Below are 16,547 nucleotides of genomic sequence, written 5' to 3'. Positions count from 1 at the left end.
TACGGCTAGTTCGGCTGAATGATGATGGAAAATTAATGCCAGGTCCTGTTTTAGGGAACCGGGAAATTTGCGTTTAAGATTAAATTTTTAACATCGAGAATTTGACATTTGAAAACTGGTCAGACCAACCGCTGTCATAATACTCACGTCCTCTGCTCGTTTCTTCGGCCTCTGTGACCAAACTCCCAATGTTGGTTGTAAGTTTCTTTAGTATCCACGTGGGTTCCCACCTATAATAGATTCACATCAACCGTGCATCTGATGTCTAGGCCAGTCCCTCACGACGCTCCTGATTGTCTGTTGATAAGCCAATCGCAGGGCTGGAAATTCTCAGTCTCTCGAGAGAGTTCACATTGGTAGGATTTATGTTCCTCCTCTCCTGAGGGATACTTTTGAAAGACGTATCCCTCAGGAGAGGTGGAACATATATCTTGCCTATGTGAACTCTCTCTCGAGAGACTGAGTTTCCAGCCCTGCGATTGGCTTATCAACAGGCAATTAGGAGCGTCGTAAGGGACTGGCCTAGACATCAGATGCACGGTTGATTAGAATATACTAGCTTATATGCAAACGTCGTGTGTTATACTTTGTACGTACCGATAGATAGGTAATGCAAACAGCGTCTGGTATACTTTGGCGGTCCTAAATCCAGGTACTGACAGTCTTATCTCAAGGCTATACTTGCAAATTAATGACCATATGTCAACGTAGCATGCTGCTGTTACTCATTATCAAAATGATATATTTGTCAAAGAGTTTTTCCTTTTAAGCTGTATACTGATGGGCGAGTTACATAAGGAGATCATGTCTAAATACAGAAACATTTGTATACTGTCATGTCAGTTATTAAAGAAAATTGTGTCTAATTCCAAAAGCATCTGTAATGATTATGTAATGCTAAAAAATTACAATGAAAAAGGCTTGCGATTGTTGGCTTAGTCAAATTACATTTCAAAGTTGATCAAATTGACACCAACTTACCACGTTACCTATTAGTTTTCCAGCAAATCCAGTCTGGAATGACCCCAGATTCTAAATGGAAAGGGAACAAGTCGAGACCCATTTTTATAGAGCAAGACAATCCTGTATTTGGCGATCTGGAAGTGGTGAAGGTGAAAATGGTTTACCTTAAATAGAAACAAATTTGTTTGGGTTACAGTATAGAAAAAGTGGTGTGCAGCCTGGAACGGTGATTATATCCGAAGTTAGTATTTCTTGTTCTACCCACATAATTGGTAGCGGTATTCTGTTGGTTTCTCGAGTGATGTGGCCCATCGACACTACTATGGTAGATTCAAATCAACCGTGCATCTGATGTCTAGGCCAGTCCCTTACGATGCTCCTGATTGGCCGTTGATAAGCCAATCACAGGGCTGGAAACTCTCAGTCTCTCTCGAGAGAGTTCACATAAGCAGGATTTATGTTCCTCCTCTCCTGAGGGATACTTTTGAAAGACGTATCCCTCAGGAGATGTGGAGCATACATCCTGTTGAAAGACGTATCTTTCAGGAGGGGTGGAACATACACCCTGCCTATGTGAACTCTCTCGAGAGAGACTGAGAGTTTCCAGCACTGTGATTGGCTTATCAACAGCCAATCAGGAGCGTTGTAAGGGACTGGCCTAGACATCATATGCACGGGTGATGTGAATCTACTATAGCACCAGACTGCTACAGTATATGTTAAATTTCCAAGCATTGGTGTTTGGGATGCGATTGCAATCACAGTGCCCATGGTCCCAAAGAAACCAATAGAGGGATTGAGGGAGTGGATGGATACAAATGCTGAAGGCAATGTTTGATCAGACACAAACCATAAGTCATTAAACAAATTGGAGATCGTTCGCTGATGTTATAAAGTGAACCCGGATCTATCACCTTGACGATAAAAGCAATTGAGAGGCAGAGATTCCCAATGAAAATCCCATTTGTTTGCCTTTACCAAACGCGTCATCGACGAGTGTTTACGAAGATGCCCTCGTGAGTTTTTAATCTCGCCGCTGAATTTGCATTTCAGAAGCGGAAGTTTAGAGCTCTTTAGAGCCCACATTGCCTCGTGCACTGACGTCGATGTTGAAATAGCTGCCGCTGAATCTCGCCATTTTCGCAACCGGCTCTAATTGGTTTTCATATTGGCTAAGCTGCCTTTGGAATGGAACCGTCCCTGGATGGAGATTTGTTATTTAGAAATGGTTTCCCATCGTTGGCAGATGGACGCAGGTTCTCGTTCTGTTGTTGTGATGTAATCCGTTTATTATTTACTTACGAATTACATTGAGCAAGAGTGATTCTGAAAATAGATAGTTAGTTACGAGGGTTTTGGTTTTCCATGAAGTGTAACCAGTCTTCAGTGGTATGTTTATTGTATACAACAAAAAGAGTTTTCTATACCAAATCCAAAGTTTCCAAAAAGTCTCTTCAGGGTCTTATATTGCGGGCAGGGAACTCTTAAGCATGTCCTTATTTACTGATGTTTTGTGTGTTTCTTGTGTACAGATTTTCTCTCATATCAAGTGAAAATTTTACACAAAGATAAAAATGAATTTTGGTTTGCGATAAAACTAGTTGTTTTAGAGGGTTCATTTCCTTTGTAAACATGGTATATATTTTACAAAGGGTTTTGAATAATGAACTATGCAGATTTTCTCGCATATCAAAGCCGCATTTGAAGTAAAGATTTTACATAAAGATAAAAAAATAATTTTTTATGCAAGAAAACTAGTTATTTTAGAAATCTCATTTCCATTGTACATGTGGTATATATTTTACAAAGTGTTTTGAATAATGAGCTCGGGGTGTGGCATTCATATTCAGAATTCTTTCGTCTCCATGTAAAGGTTCTTTTGACCTTTACATGACTTTTCCAGTTCTCTTATTGGATCAATACACTTCGAGGCGCATTCGTTTGTCCAGCGTGGGAGGCCAGGGACAAGTATGAACGAAATAACGATTTCCTGTTTACCAGTAATGGTTTAAACTACACTTCCACTAGTCTGTTCGTCAGGTATCGTGTGCGGTGTTTGAATCCGCCAGTTATGACAGATGACAAAATTTCTGTGAGCGTGTAATGTTAACTGTTGGAGATTTACCGCTATGGTTTGGCTTTACTCTGAAAAATACAAGAATAAATGTCACGGAACAATTACCCGTTGACATTATCAGTGGTGGATTAAGGTAGAAGGAAGTTCATGTGTCGTATGAAATAGAGAACGCTCTGGAAGGTTCAGAGCGATTTTAAACGAACTTGCTCATCTATCATCTATCTCTCTCTCTCTCTCTCTCTCTCTTCTCCACTCTCTCTCTATGTCGTCTATCATCATAACCCTCTTCTCTCTCTCTCTCTCTTCAGTAGATACATATATACTATATGTATAAATATATGTGTGTATATATATATATATATATATATATAATATATATATATATATATATTATATATATATATCATAATTATACTATATGTACACGTGTTATCTCTCTCTCTCTCTCTCTCTCTCTCTCTCTCTCTCTCAAGTTCTCTGCTGCCATCTCGATTGACTGTGGAACAGGCCATTAAATGCTTTCCGTTAGTTTTTTAATGCCGACAAGGTGTCATGATTAATTTTAATCAGACAAAAATCATCCATGTGGAATTTTAATAAGTCGATCAAAATTTCAACATTGCTGGCATTCTGCATCGCTTACATTTTTGTTTTTCACGTTTTAGTTTTCGTACCTTTATCCTAAAAACGAAACTAGAACTTTGACGAGCTCGGGGGCACTCGACTCATTCCACGAGAATAATGATTGATCCTTATCATAATTATAATGATCATGACGACGAGAGGCTTGGGGAAAAAAAGACTAATGTCTTGTAATCACTGGACCCTTAAATTAGCAAGGATGAAACAATTAAAGAGTCGAGAAATCTTGATTTTCAGAAGCCAATATAACGAGAGAGACTCTGTGCCCAGTGTTCAGAGGTGGTTGTGAGGAAGAGGAGAATGTGAATAATAAGGAAAAATGATGACAGCCTGCCGTTATTGCTCACACAGCCTCTCTGCAATCGTAAACCCTCTATAACCTTGATGAAGCACTCGCTCAATCGTCTGTAGCGGGAAGACCGAAGCGAGGCCTTTGAACGCGCCTCGTCTGAATGCCTCCAGACTTTGATATGTGGCTGAATGAGGTTGGCTTCTTCTTCCTCCTCCTCCTCCTCCTCCTCCTCCTCCTCCTCCTCCTCCTCCTCCTTTGCTGGAATTACCAGGGCCCCGTGATCCATGAGAGGACGGTTTTTTTTTTTGGTAATTTAGTCGCAATCCTGATGGAAGGTTAGTGGAATGAGACGGGGAAGAGGTAAGGCTGATAATGAGGGACGCATGAATAAGCGGATGGAGTCATGCAAGGCGCGAGTCCCTTCTCAATCCAGTTGGATGTGGCGATGAGAGGCGACTTAAGATGTCTTTATGAAGAGAGAGAGAGAGAGAGAGAGAGAGAGAGAGAGAGAGAGAGAGAGAGAGAGAGCTGAAACAGTCCTTTATAGAAGGGTTCTTTTCCTTGTCGTTTGCTCAAGTAACGCGGAGAATTGGATTCCAACATAATAGGATGGATGCCTTCAAAGGGACCAAAAGGCATGCCACTTAATAATGTAGTTGACTCGTATAACGAGATCACTTTGAGTGATGTCTTTGAGAAATGTAGAAAATAAAAGGATGTTTTATTTTTCTCTCTATTGAGGTATTATTAACTTTTTAAAATCTTTTTTTTAGACCGTGGAATATAACTGGCTTCATTCTTGGCTCTCGCTCCCTAGTGGCACACAGAGTTCTTTATTTATCGTTTTCCCACTTCGCCCGTTATGACCTAGATATTTTCCGTAAGAGGTCATTGGATTGATGTCAATTTGTTTGTTTTTATAATACTGAGATGAGAAGAGGGGAAAATATTTGTTATTTCTAGGGAACTTAGCGTATAAATATTTTTAGGATTATTTAAATTTACTTTAGACCTTAATTTCATTGTCAGCTAATCAGTCCAAATCATATAAGTGTATAATGAATAACAGCGGAGGGACTGACTCTTCTTCCTCGGGACTTGAACATTGACTGTGCGTTTTCTACGAAGGACGATCAATAGTTTATCTTCGGGGCAATTTCTCTTCCAGCAAAGTACATTGTAGAAAGGCTTAGGAATGTCTTCGCTCTTTGGAAACAGTTCTTCTCATGTGTTGAAAGCTTTTGTGACGTCACCTACGCAATACCTTCCGAAAGTTACTCAAGTCTGATCATTCCCTCATATCGCTGCTTACGGTTTCTTTCCCTACCTTTGAAGTATTGAAGTGTTGGTAGTTATTTACTGCGTTGTTGGTGTTCATGAACTCTTAGGACTGTCGTTGAGCTGAGGTTTCTTTGTACGGATTACTTTTGTGTCGGTGCAGGAATCCAGCCGGACGGCCTCTTGTCAGGGTTGTTGAGAAAATACGTATTATTAACAGGGATGCCAACGCCATGCTGTATAGTTTTCGTCTTCATGAACTGCGTCTCATGTACTATGTATTTTTTTGAATTAGATTTCAATGGTTTTAAGGATTCCTAAAACTTAGATATGCTTGGCGGCGTTATAATTAGTATGATTGACATCGTTGCTTCAGGGATAAATGCGTGTTTATATGACGATTTTTTTTTTCGCTGCTCCTTTTCAAAACGATTCTTAAGAAAGTAGTATAGAAAAAAAAAAATGCATAAACTTTCCATCTTTTCCTTCCTGTAATAGATATCTCTTCCAGCCATTTTCATGCCATATTAAGTGAGAAAAAAAAAAAAAACTTCCGCAAAAACTATGGCCTCATTTTTACATGAAACTTTTCCTCAGAAGTCAGTGAGATGGAAAACTTTATATAACTTGAGCTCTGACTAAACCTCATATATTCCCAAAGACATTGATGTTATTGTTTTTCAAGTAGATTGGTTTTATGTAAGAAGAGTTTCGCTTTCTTTTGTTTTTTTATCATAACACTATTGAGCGTGTGCAGTCAGTAAGTGTGTATTAAAAAATTTTATTTGTTCAAAATATAACTTTACTAAAGCTGTATTTTCCTTTAAATTGAAGAATTAATTATGGATGGGTTGTTGATCAGTATTGGCAGTTTGTTCATACTAGCATTTTATTTATAAAAAAATTGGGAGATTTTTATTGATAGTGATTTATTTAATTGGTTTTTGTCAAGCAGCAGTTAACGTATATTGCCTTTCCTACATATACAGTCATTTTCAATAGAAACCGAAATGGCAACAAACGCCAAATATATAGGTCACATTTATTAAAGAAAACTATGTTAAAAGCAAAGGTTTTGGTAATTATTTTAAAATAACAGGAATTATATGAACGGGTTGGACGCTAACGAAGTATCTGTATTAATTAAATACCGTATTAAATATGACATATTTTTCAGTACGGCGAGTAAATATTGTACAGATCTCGTTATACCTTATGTAACTTGGACCTAAAGTAAACATAAGACAAAAGAAGTTGGTTTAACTTCGAAGAAGCTATGTAGTACGGGCTCTCGAAAGTTTAAAATAGTAATTCTAAATCCCAAACCATTCTCTCAAAAGTTTTGGGTTTTCTTGTGTGGTTTACAGTTATAGAAGGAAAACACTTAAGTCCATGAACTACAGACAAAGTACTGAAATGGCTGTTCAAGCTTCTGTAGTGCAAGAACTTAACGCCACAGGAGGCGAGAAATATGTAGGTATACTTCACGTTTGGAAGTATTTCTCTGCCTAGGAAGTCAGTCCTGTCATGACTCTAATAGTACTGAAAACAGCTGCCATCAAAGGCAGCCTTGTTTGGGAAACATATGTTGTTGAAAGGAAGTTGTCAAAGTTGCCTACCTCTGCGAGAGCCATAATTCTATTAGTTGCAATGTTCTGTGAGAGAAGTTGGTTGGCGGTCGGTAGCCGACATGCATCGCTTTCGTTATGCTCTCAGAGCGATTGTATTATTTAATGATGGGTTTTGGGATCATATAATTCACTATATACATAAACAAATGCATTGGAGCAGACATTGGTCAAATAATCAATCTTTGTGCTTGTTTTTATAACTGGAAAGCAGTAAATTGATGGTGTTCTAGCCTTGAAATTTGTTGCCTGGTTTCTATTCTCATATTCCTTTTGTTTTATTTCATTTTTTATTGCCTCCTCCCTGCCACCATTTCCAGACTATCACTCCTTTCCCCCCCTTCTATATTTCCACTTCTTCCAGTTTCCAGTTTCCAGCATTCCCATTCTGTGCAACGCAATCATTTCGCTCCGTCCCTCCATTTTCCGCCCGACCTGGAAGTCCCCATTCATGCAACGGAAGCTCAAAGGGAGCCTTGTCCCGTGTTGATAACTTCCCTTCAAAGGCTACTCCCGGGGCGGGGGGAAACGGGGGCGGGGGGGGGGGGGTGTGGATTTAAAGACCTGGAAAAGCAGTCGGGTCTGGAGAGGGGGTTAGGAGTCTAGGATAAACCGTCCCACGCCGCCCTTTTCCAGAGTCACACAGATGCCATTCATGGCCTCTTTCCTCAGTTTAAGAGGATTATGAGAGAGACCTTGATGTCCCGTGAGTAGCGTATCCGTTTGTGAGGGCAACAGCCCTTTTGATGGACAGTACCGCTGGTCGTTTTGTCTGTGTACTTGAAACTAATTATTATCATTACTAGCAATTTACCAATCCTTACTAAAAGCATATTCATCTGCTGCTTCGTATAAGTGACTCGCTAGTGTTTTTTTTTACTAATTTGTCATTGATGTTTATCCTATAGTATTCGTTTTCAAATAAGTCATAATAGAAATGTATGATAAATTCATAACGTAACTAAGTCTACGGGCATAACCAGCCCCGTTTCACGGACATAACCCAACCCCCTTCGGAGGATCGGGGGAGGTAGGATGAAACCCCATTATAAACCTTCTTAGGGGTCCCCACTATGACCCTGGTAAGTTTCATGCCCATCGGGCGAGCCGTTTGGCCGTGATTGAATGACAGACGGACGGACAGACATAACGCCTATTATTGTATAGTAAGATTATTATTATTATTATTATTATTATTATTATTATTATTATTATTATTATTATTGTGTACACTAAACTCTGGAGGTCATTAACGTACAAGACAAGAGAACTGCCAAAAAATGCAGTTTGTGATTTATGTGAATTACTATAGCAGCGTCTTTGACGTGAATCTAAACTCCATCCCCATCTTTTCAATTATTTCGTCATAATGACAATGACCTTATGTCATAACTCTTCTTGGTATTTTCCTTGATTTTTCTCTCCTTCTGGAGCCTCACAATGGTTTCTAATTTTGTCGGGGTAACTTCGCTGGTTCCTTCGTCGAGTACCTCACCCTGGACGCATTATGGTGATGGAGGACTACTGGAGTACCTACTTGTCAGATATGAAAGATGCATGAAGTACGTGCACTTCTTCTTCCTGTTCGAACCGCCATCTCCTGACTTGCCCTTCTGTGCCTTCAGCTCACTCCTGAAACAGTTTCTGAGATATTTCCATCCCCTCTGTAGCAGCAGTAGTCCTGAAACCATGTGTGTGTGTGTGTGTGTGTGTGTGTGTGCGCGCGCACGCGCCAGCATGTGGTTCCGCACGCTTCAGTAGGAGGAGGTGACGCAGGACAAGTTGGAGGAGGATAGGCCTATATATCTTGTGAAACAATCATAATTCATATAGTTTTCGATGACAATATTATGTAAAATGTATAATGTAGTGTTATGTATTCTTTAATAGAAAGGAATTAATAATTACTTAGGAGGAGGAGGAGGAGGAGGGGGAGGGGAAGTAGGGGGAGGAATATATGGCAATACTTTTATAATAAATCCCTACTTTTTCCTTTTTATCCTTTGGTGTGAGATCGATCCACTCATCGAAAACAGCCTCACACACTTCTGTCCATAATTTTCTCCTTTATAAGCGTATCACTATTTTAGTGTAAAATCATAGAGAGTTGGTCTTTTCTTCACCTCCGTAATCAAAGATGCGCAATCAGTCATCTCTTACGTGTTATCGTGACACTATTGGTATGTCTCCTCTGCCGTCAGTCACCTACGCGTTCAATATTTTTTTTCTTGTTAGTGGTCCGCTTTCCGCTGAAGGTGTCTCCTGTGTGCCGGCAGCTGTACAATCTCTCTCATCCCCCTCCCCCCTCCCATCCAGAAGGCGACGCGCTGGCTGGTCCCTTAGAGCCGGATATCCAGCTCCACGGAGGGTGGAATAAGCCCTTACGGTCGGCCAACTAATCCCCGGCCCTTTATTAATTAAACGCCACAAATGGGCTTCATCAGTCTCAACCAGTTCAAATAATTGAAGATAATTACTGGTCCGCAGCTTGGCTCTTGCCTATTATTCGGCTGAACTCTCATTTCCGTTTAATAATCCTGTAAGGCTATAGAGGGACCATCCGCGTTTCGGGTTGGTTCCATTCGTTTCTCCTTCAGTTGCTTCTTTTATTCTTCTTCCTCTTCTTCTTCTTCTTCTTTTCGATGGAGAATTATATCTTCAGCTCTATGTCAATCAATAAGTATAATTTCGCCTTTCCAATTACTAGGTATTGGTTCTGACATATCGGAACCAGTGCTCTGTGGCTGTAGTTTCGTTCAAGTTTGTTTCTGATAATATTTTCTCGTACAGTTTGATTTATATTTCGAAGATTTTGTATATACGTTCTCCCCTCCTTCCCAATTTAAAACCTACCACGTATGTTGCTATTTTTACTGGTTATAGCTACTTTTAAGTCCTAGATTTTCACTCATCAATATTAGACCTATCAACAGAGAGTCTTGACTTACCACTTACCATGCTGCCGTTAGACTCGGTCGTTTTTCCTTCCGAATGACCTCCACGTGTCGTAGCCGTGGATGTTTTACATCTACCGTGCATTTGATGTCTAGGCCAGTCCCTTACGACGCTCCTGATTGCCTGTTGATAAGCCAGTCACAGGGCTGGAAACTCTTAGTCTCTCTCGAGAGTTCACATGGGTAGGATCTATGTGCCACCTCTCCTGAGGGATACGTCTTTCAGGAGAGGTGAAACATACGTCCTGCCTATGTGAACTCTCTCGAGAGACAGAGTTTCCAGCCCTGTGATTGGCTTATCTAACAGCCAATCAGGAGCGTCGTAAGGGACTGGCCTAGACGTCAAATGCACCGTTGATGTGAATCTACTATAGTCTGCTGTTGGTCGATCCTCGTCCCCGTTTTGGCGAATCCTGGTTCATTATTGTGACTCCCTCTTGCTCGCTGGTTGGTGGTGGTGTGTTTCGATATCTTTGGAGTTGAATTCCATGTTTAAATGAGTATTTTTTTCGTAAGTAGGTTGTATTGTTCGGCCTATTCGAACGCGAGAAGATATATGGTGAAATCAATATTGCAGCCGGGAAAATGATTATTCAGTGCCTCTGCTCACATGCATGAAAATATTCATTCAAAGGACCTGGAATAAATTCATCCCAGTCAAGTCTGTTACACCATATTTTCTTCACATGACAAGCCTCTGTTGCATGGAATATTTGATTGGATACATAAATAAATAAAACATCATCCTATCTCCTCGAAATTAATACATTACGTATTACAAACGTATTGTTAGAACACTCAATACACTTGCTATAATTAACAGAGACTGAAACATTTTACTTTCTGAAAAGAAAATTCAGTGCAAAACACGGACTCTCCTTCGTTCGGGTAATGAGCCATTAATGGACGCTTGTGTCGGAATAATCTTTAATGATTCAACAATGTAAAACAAGAGTAATTGTGCCTGCGTAAGTTTCGATGAAAAATTAGTATTTCCCAAAGTTTTATGGTTTTAACGACCTTCAAGTTTGGCTAATTCGGGGATGTTAGAGGAAAACTGTATGACAGTGAAAAGCTCGGGATTAGGCGGCGGACGTTTGCTAATAACTTTCGACGAACTCGGTTCATCACGTAAACAAAAACATTGGAAACGTTGTATGCATTCACATTACTGGCCATTCTGTTACCTGTCGAAGCTTCGAGGAAGTATATAGAAAACGTACAAAGTAATTCATAAATAAATGAATAAGTAAGGACTTGTTATTCGGAAGGAGGGAGGAAATATTTTTGCATTTTGGTCGAACGCGTTTCTCTTGAAATATAGTATAGCCTACCAGAACGTCTGAACTCCTCGGTGTTATGTTGCTCACATTTAATATCTGGCCATAATTATATATATATATATATATATATATATATATATATATATATATATATATATATATATGCACACATGCATACATACATATATATATATATATATATATATATTATATATATATATATATATATATATATATATATATATATACATACATACATACATACATACAGATGTATATATGTATACACACACACATTAACATATATATATATATATATATATATATATATATATATATATATATATATATATATATATATATATATGCATGTGTATGTGTTACCTCACAATCTAACTTTCTTTATATGAAATAAAATCACCGTCAACATTCTGTACAGATTTTTTTGAACTGCAGCTCTGGAAATTTGAGCAAATCCTCACAGTTTTTCGAACAGGAAGTCAGAGGCTGGGTATGGCCGTGGTCTGTATACGGATCTTGGGCAAAGCTATCCAATGCTGGACGATGAATAGTATCACTTTGCAGCCGTTACAGAAACTCCAGCGTTTCTTCGGTTTCCTTTGTCGAAAGTTTCGCTGTATTTTTTCAAACGGTTTTTGGAAATGTGTGTGCGCATGCGTGCGGGCGTGTGTTTGTGCGTCGAAGGAGAATCGAGTTTGCCTTTGAGCTGTGCCAATTTTCAATGTTTTTATTCATTTATTTATTTATTTTTGCATCTGATATGAAGAGAAATAAATGGACATTGCTGCCTGCCCAGGTGAAAATTTTTAGTTATATATTAATTAATATATTATATATTATATATATATTATATTTATAATATATATATTTTATTTATAATACAATATTATTAAAAAAAAATATAAATATAATATATATAATATATATATATATATATATATATATACATTCATACATATATATATATATTCATATATATAATATATATATATATATATATATATATATATATATATATATATATATATATATATATCTATATATATTATAGTTTATATATATAAACTAGATGAACATAACTGCCCAGATGAAAATCAATCACTGAAAGAAAGTAGACAATTTTTTTAAAGATTATTCGGGAAACACAGAGGATAGTAGAAAATGCTACTTTCCGCCAAAGTAAATGGTTGGTTTGTAGTTGGTTTAGAATTAAGCATGTTTTATGCAAGCACTGGTCCATCGTTACAATCTGGTTAATGTGGTAAGGCATTAAAAGAAAAAAGAGGCTTGTTGTGGACCTCTGGACTTTGGAATAGCCACATATTATAGATTGTGCATATTCTTTCCTAACTTTTGATGCTTCAGCAGATGACACAGAATCGCTTATTATTATTATTATTATTATTATTATTATTATTATTATTATTATTATTATTATTATTATTATTATTATATTATTATTATTATATAAATATGTACTGGCATCCGTCAAAGCTACGTCAAACGGTCAAGTGATATGCGAGTACTTATGCACAGATTAAAATGACCTTAGTCGAAAGGAATATATAAGATGATAATATACAGATGAATGACAGCTCAATAGGCAAATATACGCATGCATAGAGAAAAAAATATGAAATTGTAAATCCTGCAACGCTTCTTCATAATACATAAACATCCATAGCCTCCGGCAGACAGTTCAACGGAAAAGAGATTAAGTGTTCGATAAAAACTTGTCTTATATTAACTTTGCATATTATTTATATTGTGAATTTGAGAGTGTGTTCTGGTTCATGGATAAGTTTAATTTAAGTAAGTTTCCATTAGAGTGACTGTTTATCATGTTAAAATTATATATATATATATATATTATATATATATATATATATATATATATATTTATATATATATATATATATATATAATATATTATAATAGTCACAATGCTCCCTTAACTTCTCGGATTCTTCGCCCTTTTTTGGATGTGCTTGACACTACAAAGCCTTGGGATCCCAGTTCAAAGAAATATGAAGAAATGGTGACGAACCTGCGATACCATAATCACGACGAGGTGACGTTGCCGACCTGACCACGAGAAGGATAAAGAGTTAATTCCTCTTGTACATACATGTACCTGTCGTTCTCAGAGCTGGAATAGACCCATCCTCACAATCATAGCCAAGTGTGCAATCTTTTTCGCGCTACCGGACGTCATAATTTCTTCATGTTTCTTTGAACTTGGATCTTAAGGCTTTTTAGTGGGAAGCGTATCCATTTTTTTTTTTTCACACAGCTGACACTGTCAAGCATTCATATATATATATATATATATATATATATATATATTATATATATATATATATATATATATATATATATATATATGTATTTATGTATGTATGTATTTATGTATGTATGTATGTATATGCATGCCATCTAAGGACATATTCCTTGAAGGCATCGGTGCAGGGAAAAACCGAATCCTTAATCCCTGATGAAATACATTGTATAATACATGCAGCAAGGACTGACCGGGATGTATGAAGATAATGAACCCTAATTAGAGATATAATTGCTCTCTCACGTAATGAGCAATTAATCTTTCGACGCAAAATAAAAATAGTGAGATGGGACGATGACGAATCGCGAAAATACATTTCTTTCTATGTATGTATATAAGTCAGATATACATACTATTCACATTCAAATCCCACATCTCTTGTCTCATTCCTTTTATTAAGGTTTTGGTTGTTTTGTCCTGGTTTTGTTATTTATTTAATTTTTGTGTGATTTTTAGATATATTTCTATATTGATGATTTTTAGTTGTATTTATCTATTGGTGATTTTTAGTTGCATTTCTTTGTTTGTGATTCTTAGTTGTGTTTCTTTATTGGTGATTCTAATATATCTTTGTTAGCGACTCTTAGTTGAATTTCTTTATTGGTTATTCTAAGTCGTTATTTCTCTGTAGTGATTCTTTCTTGTTCTTACTTGTGTTACATAGTAATGCAGTAGTTTTTTTTTTTTTTGCTGTTTCATTTAGTAATCCAGAAGTTTTTTTTTCTGTTTTACTTAGTAATCCAGGAAGTTTTTGTCTGTTTACTTAGTAATCCAGGTTTTTATTGTTTTACCAAGTAATCCAGAAGGTTTTTTACTGTTTAACTTTGTAATCCAGGTTTTTTGCTGTTTTACTTAGTAATGCGTTTTTTTAGTGTTTTACTTAGTAATGCAGAGCTTTTTTTGCCTTTCAATGCAGAAGGTTTTTTCGCTTTTTTACATAGTAATGTAGGAGAATTTTTTTGCTGTTTTATTGAATTGAGTAATCTGTATTGATAATTCTAATTCTTGGTGGTCCTTATTGACAGAAGTGTACCACAGATGTGATGTGGATCATCTGAACTATAAAGATATATATATATATATATATATATATATATATATATATATATATATATATATATATATATATATATATATATATATATATATATATATATATAATATATATATATATATCTTTTATATATTTCTAACATTAAACCTGACCGGTTCAGGTTGCTGAGGGTTCGATATTGCAGTCATTTAGGTTTTAGTTTCCGAACAGGACAAAGAATAAAGCAACCTGAATTTTCTAATATCAGGAACCATGCTTTTAATTGCAAAATTGAGCTTCAGAAAGAACAGTTCACAATAATAGATCATGTCAAACATCCTGATCACTTAACTACCCTCGAGTCATTATATATTAAGAAACTTGTTCCTTCGTTGAATGGTAATACTTCTTCAGCCACTCTACACCTGGCATAGTTAACGTCGTCACCTGCTTTTGACGACAGGTCATTCATTCCATCTTCTCTCTCATGGACGGTTAGTGTTTTGGGTTGTTCTCTCTCTTTTTACTGTTTTTTACTTTGTACTTATTTTTTTTTTTTTTTTTTTTGGTTAATTTTAAGACTATTTTAATTCGTGTGAGTTCTGTTTGTGTTTTATGGCTTTATATGTTATTTATTTGTCTTATTGCTCTTTGCAGACTGATGATGCACAGATGTTTTATGTGCGAAACGTTTCATAATAAACTTCATCATTTTACAACTGGTATCATGGACACCCTCTGAAGATTCGTATATAATTTGTCCACTGAACGACTACATATCTCCTGAGATGATACTGAAACTTTTCTTCGTCCTCCTGTTCGCTTTCCGTCTTCGACTACAGGGAACTCACCACTTTGCGCAACTACTCAAGCACCGTTATCCGCCCATTACCATCGCTACCTCAAGAAAACTGGAAAAGACGACTCTTCGACTCGAAAAGGCCAAGGCAGATCTTGATTTTCTCCAATACTGCCAACTGAATGATGTCACTCAGAGATTCGTCCGCTTCAGATTGTATAAATCTGCTCTGTATAACACTGAGTTCTACAAGGATACACTTAGAACCCTGCTTAAGAACGAAATTGAATGTAAAATCCGCTCTATTAACCTGTTAACTGTTACCACAGAACAACTTAAGAATGTTTTGTTTAATGATTTATCCATGGTTGATCGTCTGCTTTATCAGAGATTGTTTTGTAGATTTATTAATAACTATATCTCTGAGGTATTTTCTAGACACCAGAAAAAACTGTTGAATCTCGGTGTTGTTATTCCCGATTTCCATTCTAGAAATAAATGAATTTTTAACTTTTCCAGTTATGTTTTATCGAAGAGAGAAGAATTCTTATTAACTTTTGGGTTAGACTTTTGCTTACCCTTATATAGACCTAACTATGCCAGGTTTTTCTTACCTCTTGAAACTATGTTCAAAGATTGATAAAATTTGAATTTAACCAAGATATCGGTAAGCTCCAACAGAAATATCTAATTTGGCTCACAAAACGTACTTGAATTTAAGAACTAGTTGGACACCATTTTTTAGATCGTCAGATCTGAAAATACTATTGAAGTTAAAGGAACAAGAAAACATAATTTTTTGTAAACCAGATAAGGGCAAGGGGGTAGTTATTATGAATAAGACTGATTACATACAAAAAATGGAAACTATTTTCTCCGACAATTCCAAGTTTGTTTCCCACGGTGAACCTACTTTTTTAGATATATACAAAAAGAGAGGTAAAATTAATAGATTCCTGAGAAAAATAAAAAATGATAGATAAATAAATGAAACTACCTATCAACAGCTGTTTGTGACTGGCTCCTCTTTCAGCATTCTTTATGGTTTACCGAAAATTCACAAGCCTGACCTACCTCTGAGACCAATCATGGCTGCTTACAATAGTCCATCTTTTTCCATCTCAAAATTTCTGGCAGGACTTTTATCCGAATTTTGTAACGGTGAATTTTCCTTAAAAAATGGATATGAATTTCAACAATTAATTTCTAGACAGGATGGAGACTATTTTATGGCTA

General features: G+C 36.6%; 1 long non-coding RNA gene across 1 annotated transcript in view; it reads left to right on the top strand.

Moving 5' to 3' along the window:
- The window catches only part of LOC135224915 (uncharacterized), a 93,112-nt gene extending 76,905 nt beyond the window's left edge, over window positions 1-16,207 (top strand). Inside the window, exon 3 of the long non-coding RNA XR_010316822.1 lies at window positions 15,170-16,207. This is a non-coding gene — a long non-coding RNA (uncharacterized LOC135224915). The remainder of the gene's footprint in view (window positions 1-15,169) is intronic.
- The last annotated feature ends 340 nt before the right edge of the window (window positions 16,208-16,547 follow it).

The sequence above is a fragment of the Macrobrachium nipponense genome, chromosome 12 (genome assembly GCF_015104395.2).
Source record: "Macrobrachium nipponense isolate FS-2020 chromosome 12, ASM1510439v2, whole genome shotgun sequence".
NCBI lineage: Eukaryota > Metazoa > Arthropoda > Malacostraca > Decapoda > Palaemonidae > Macrobrachium > Macrobrachium nipponense.
Note: the sequence above shows the minus strand (reverse complement) of the source record. Positions and strands in the feature narration are given on the sequence as shown.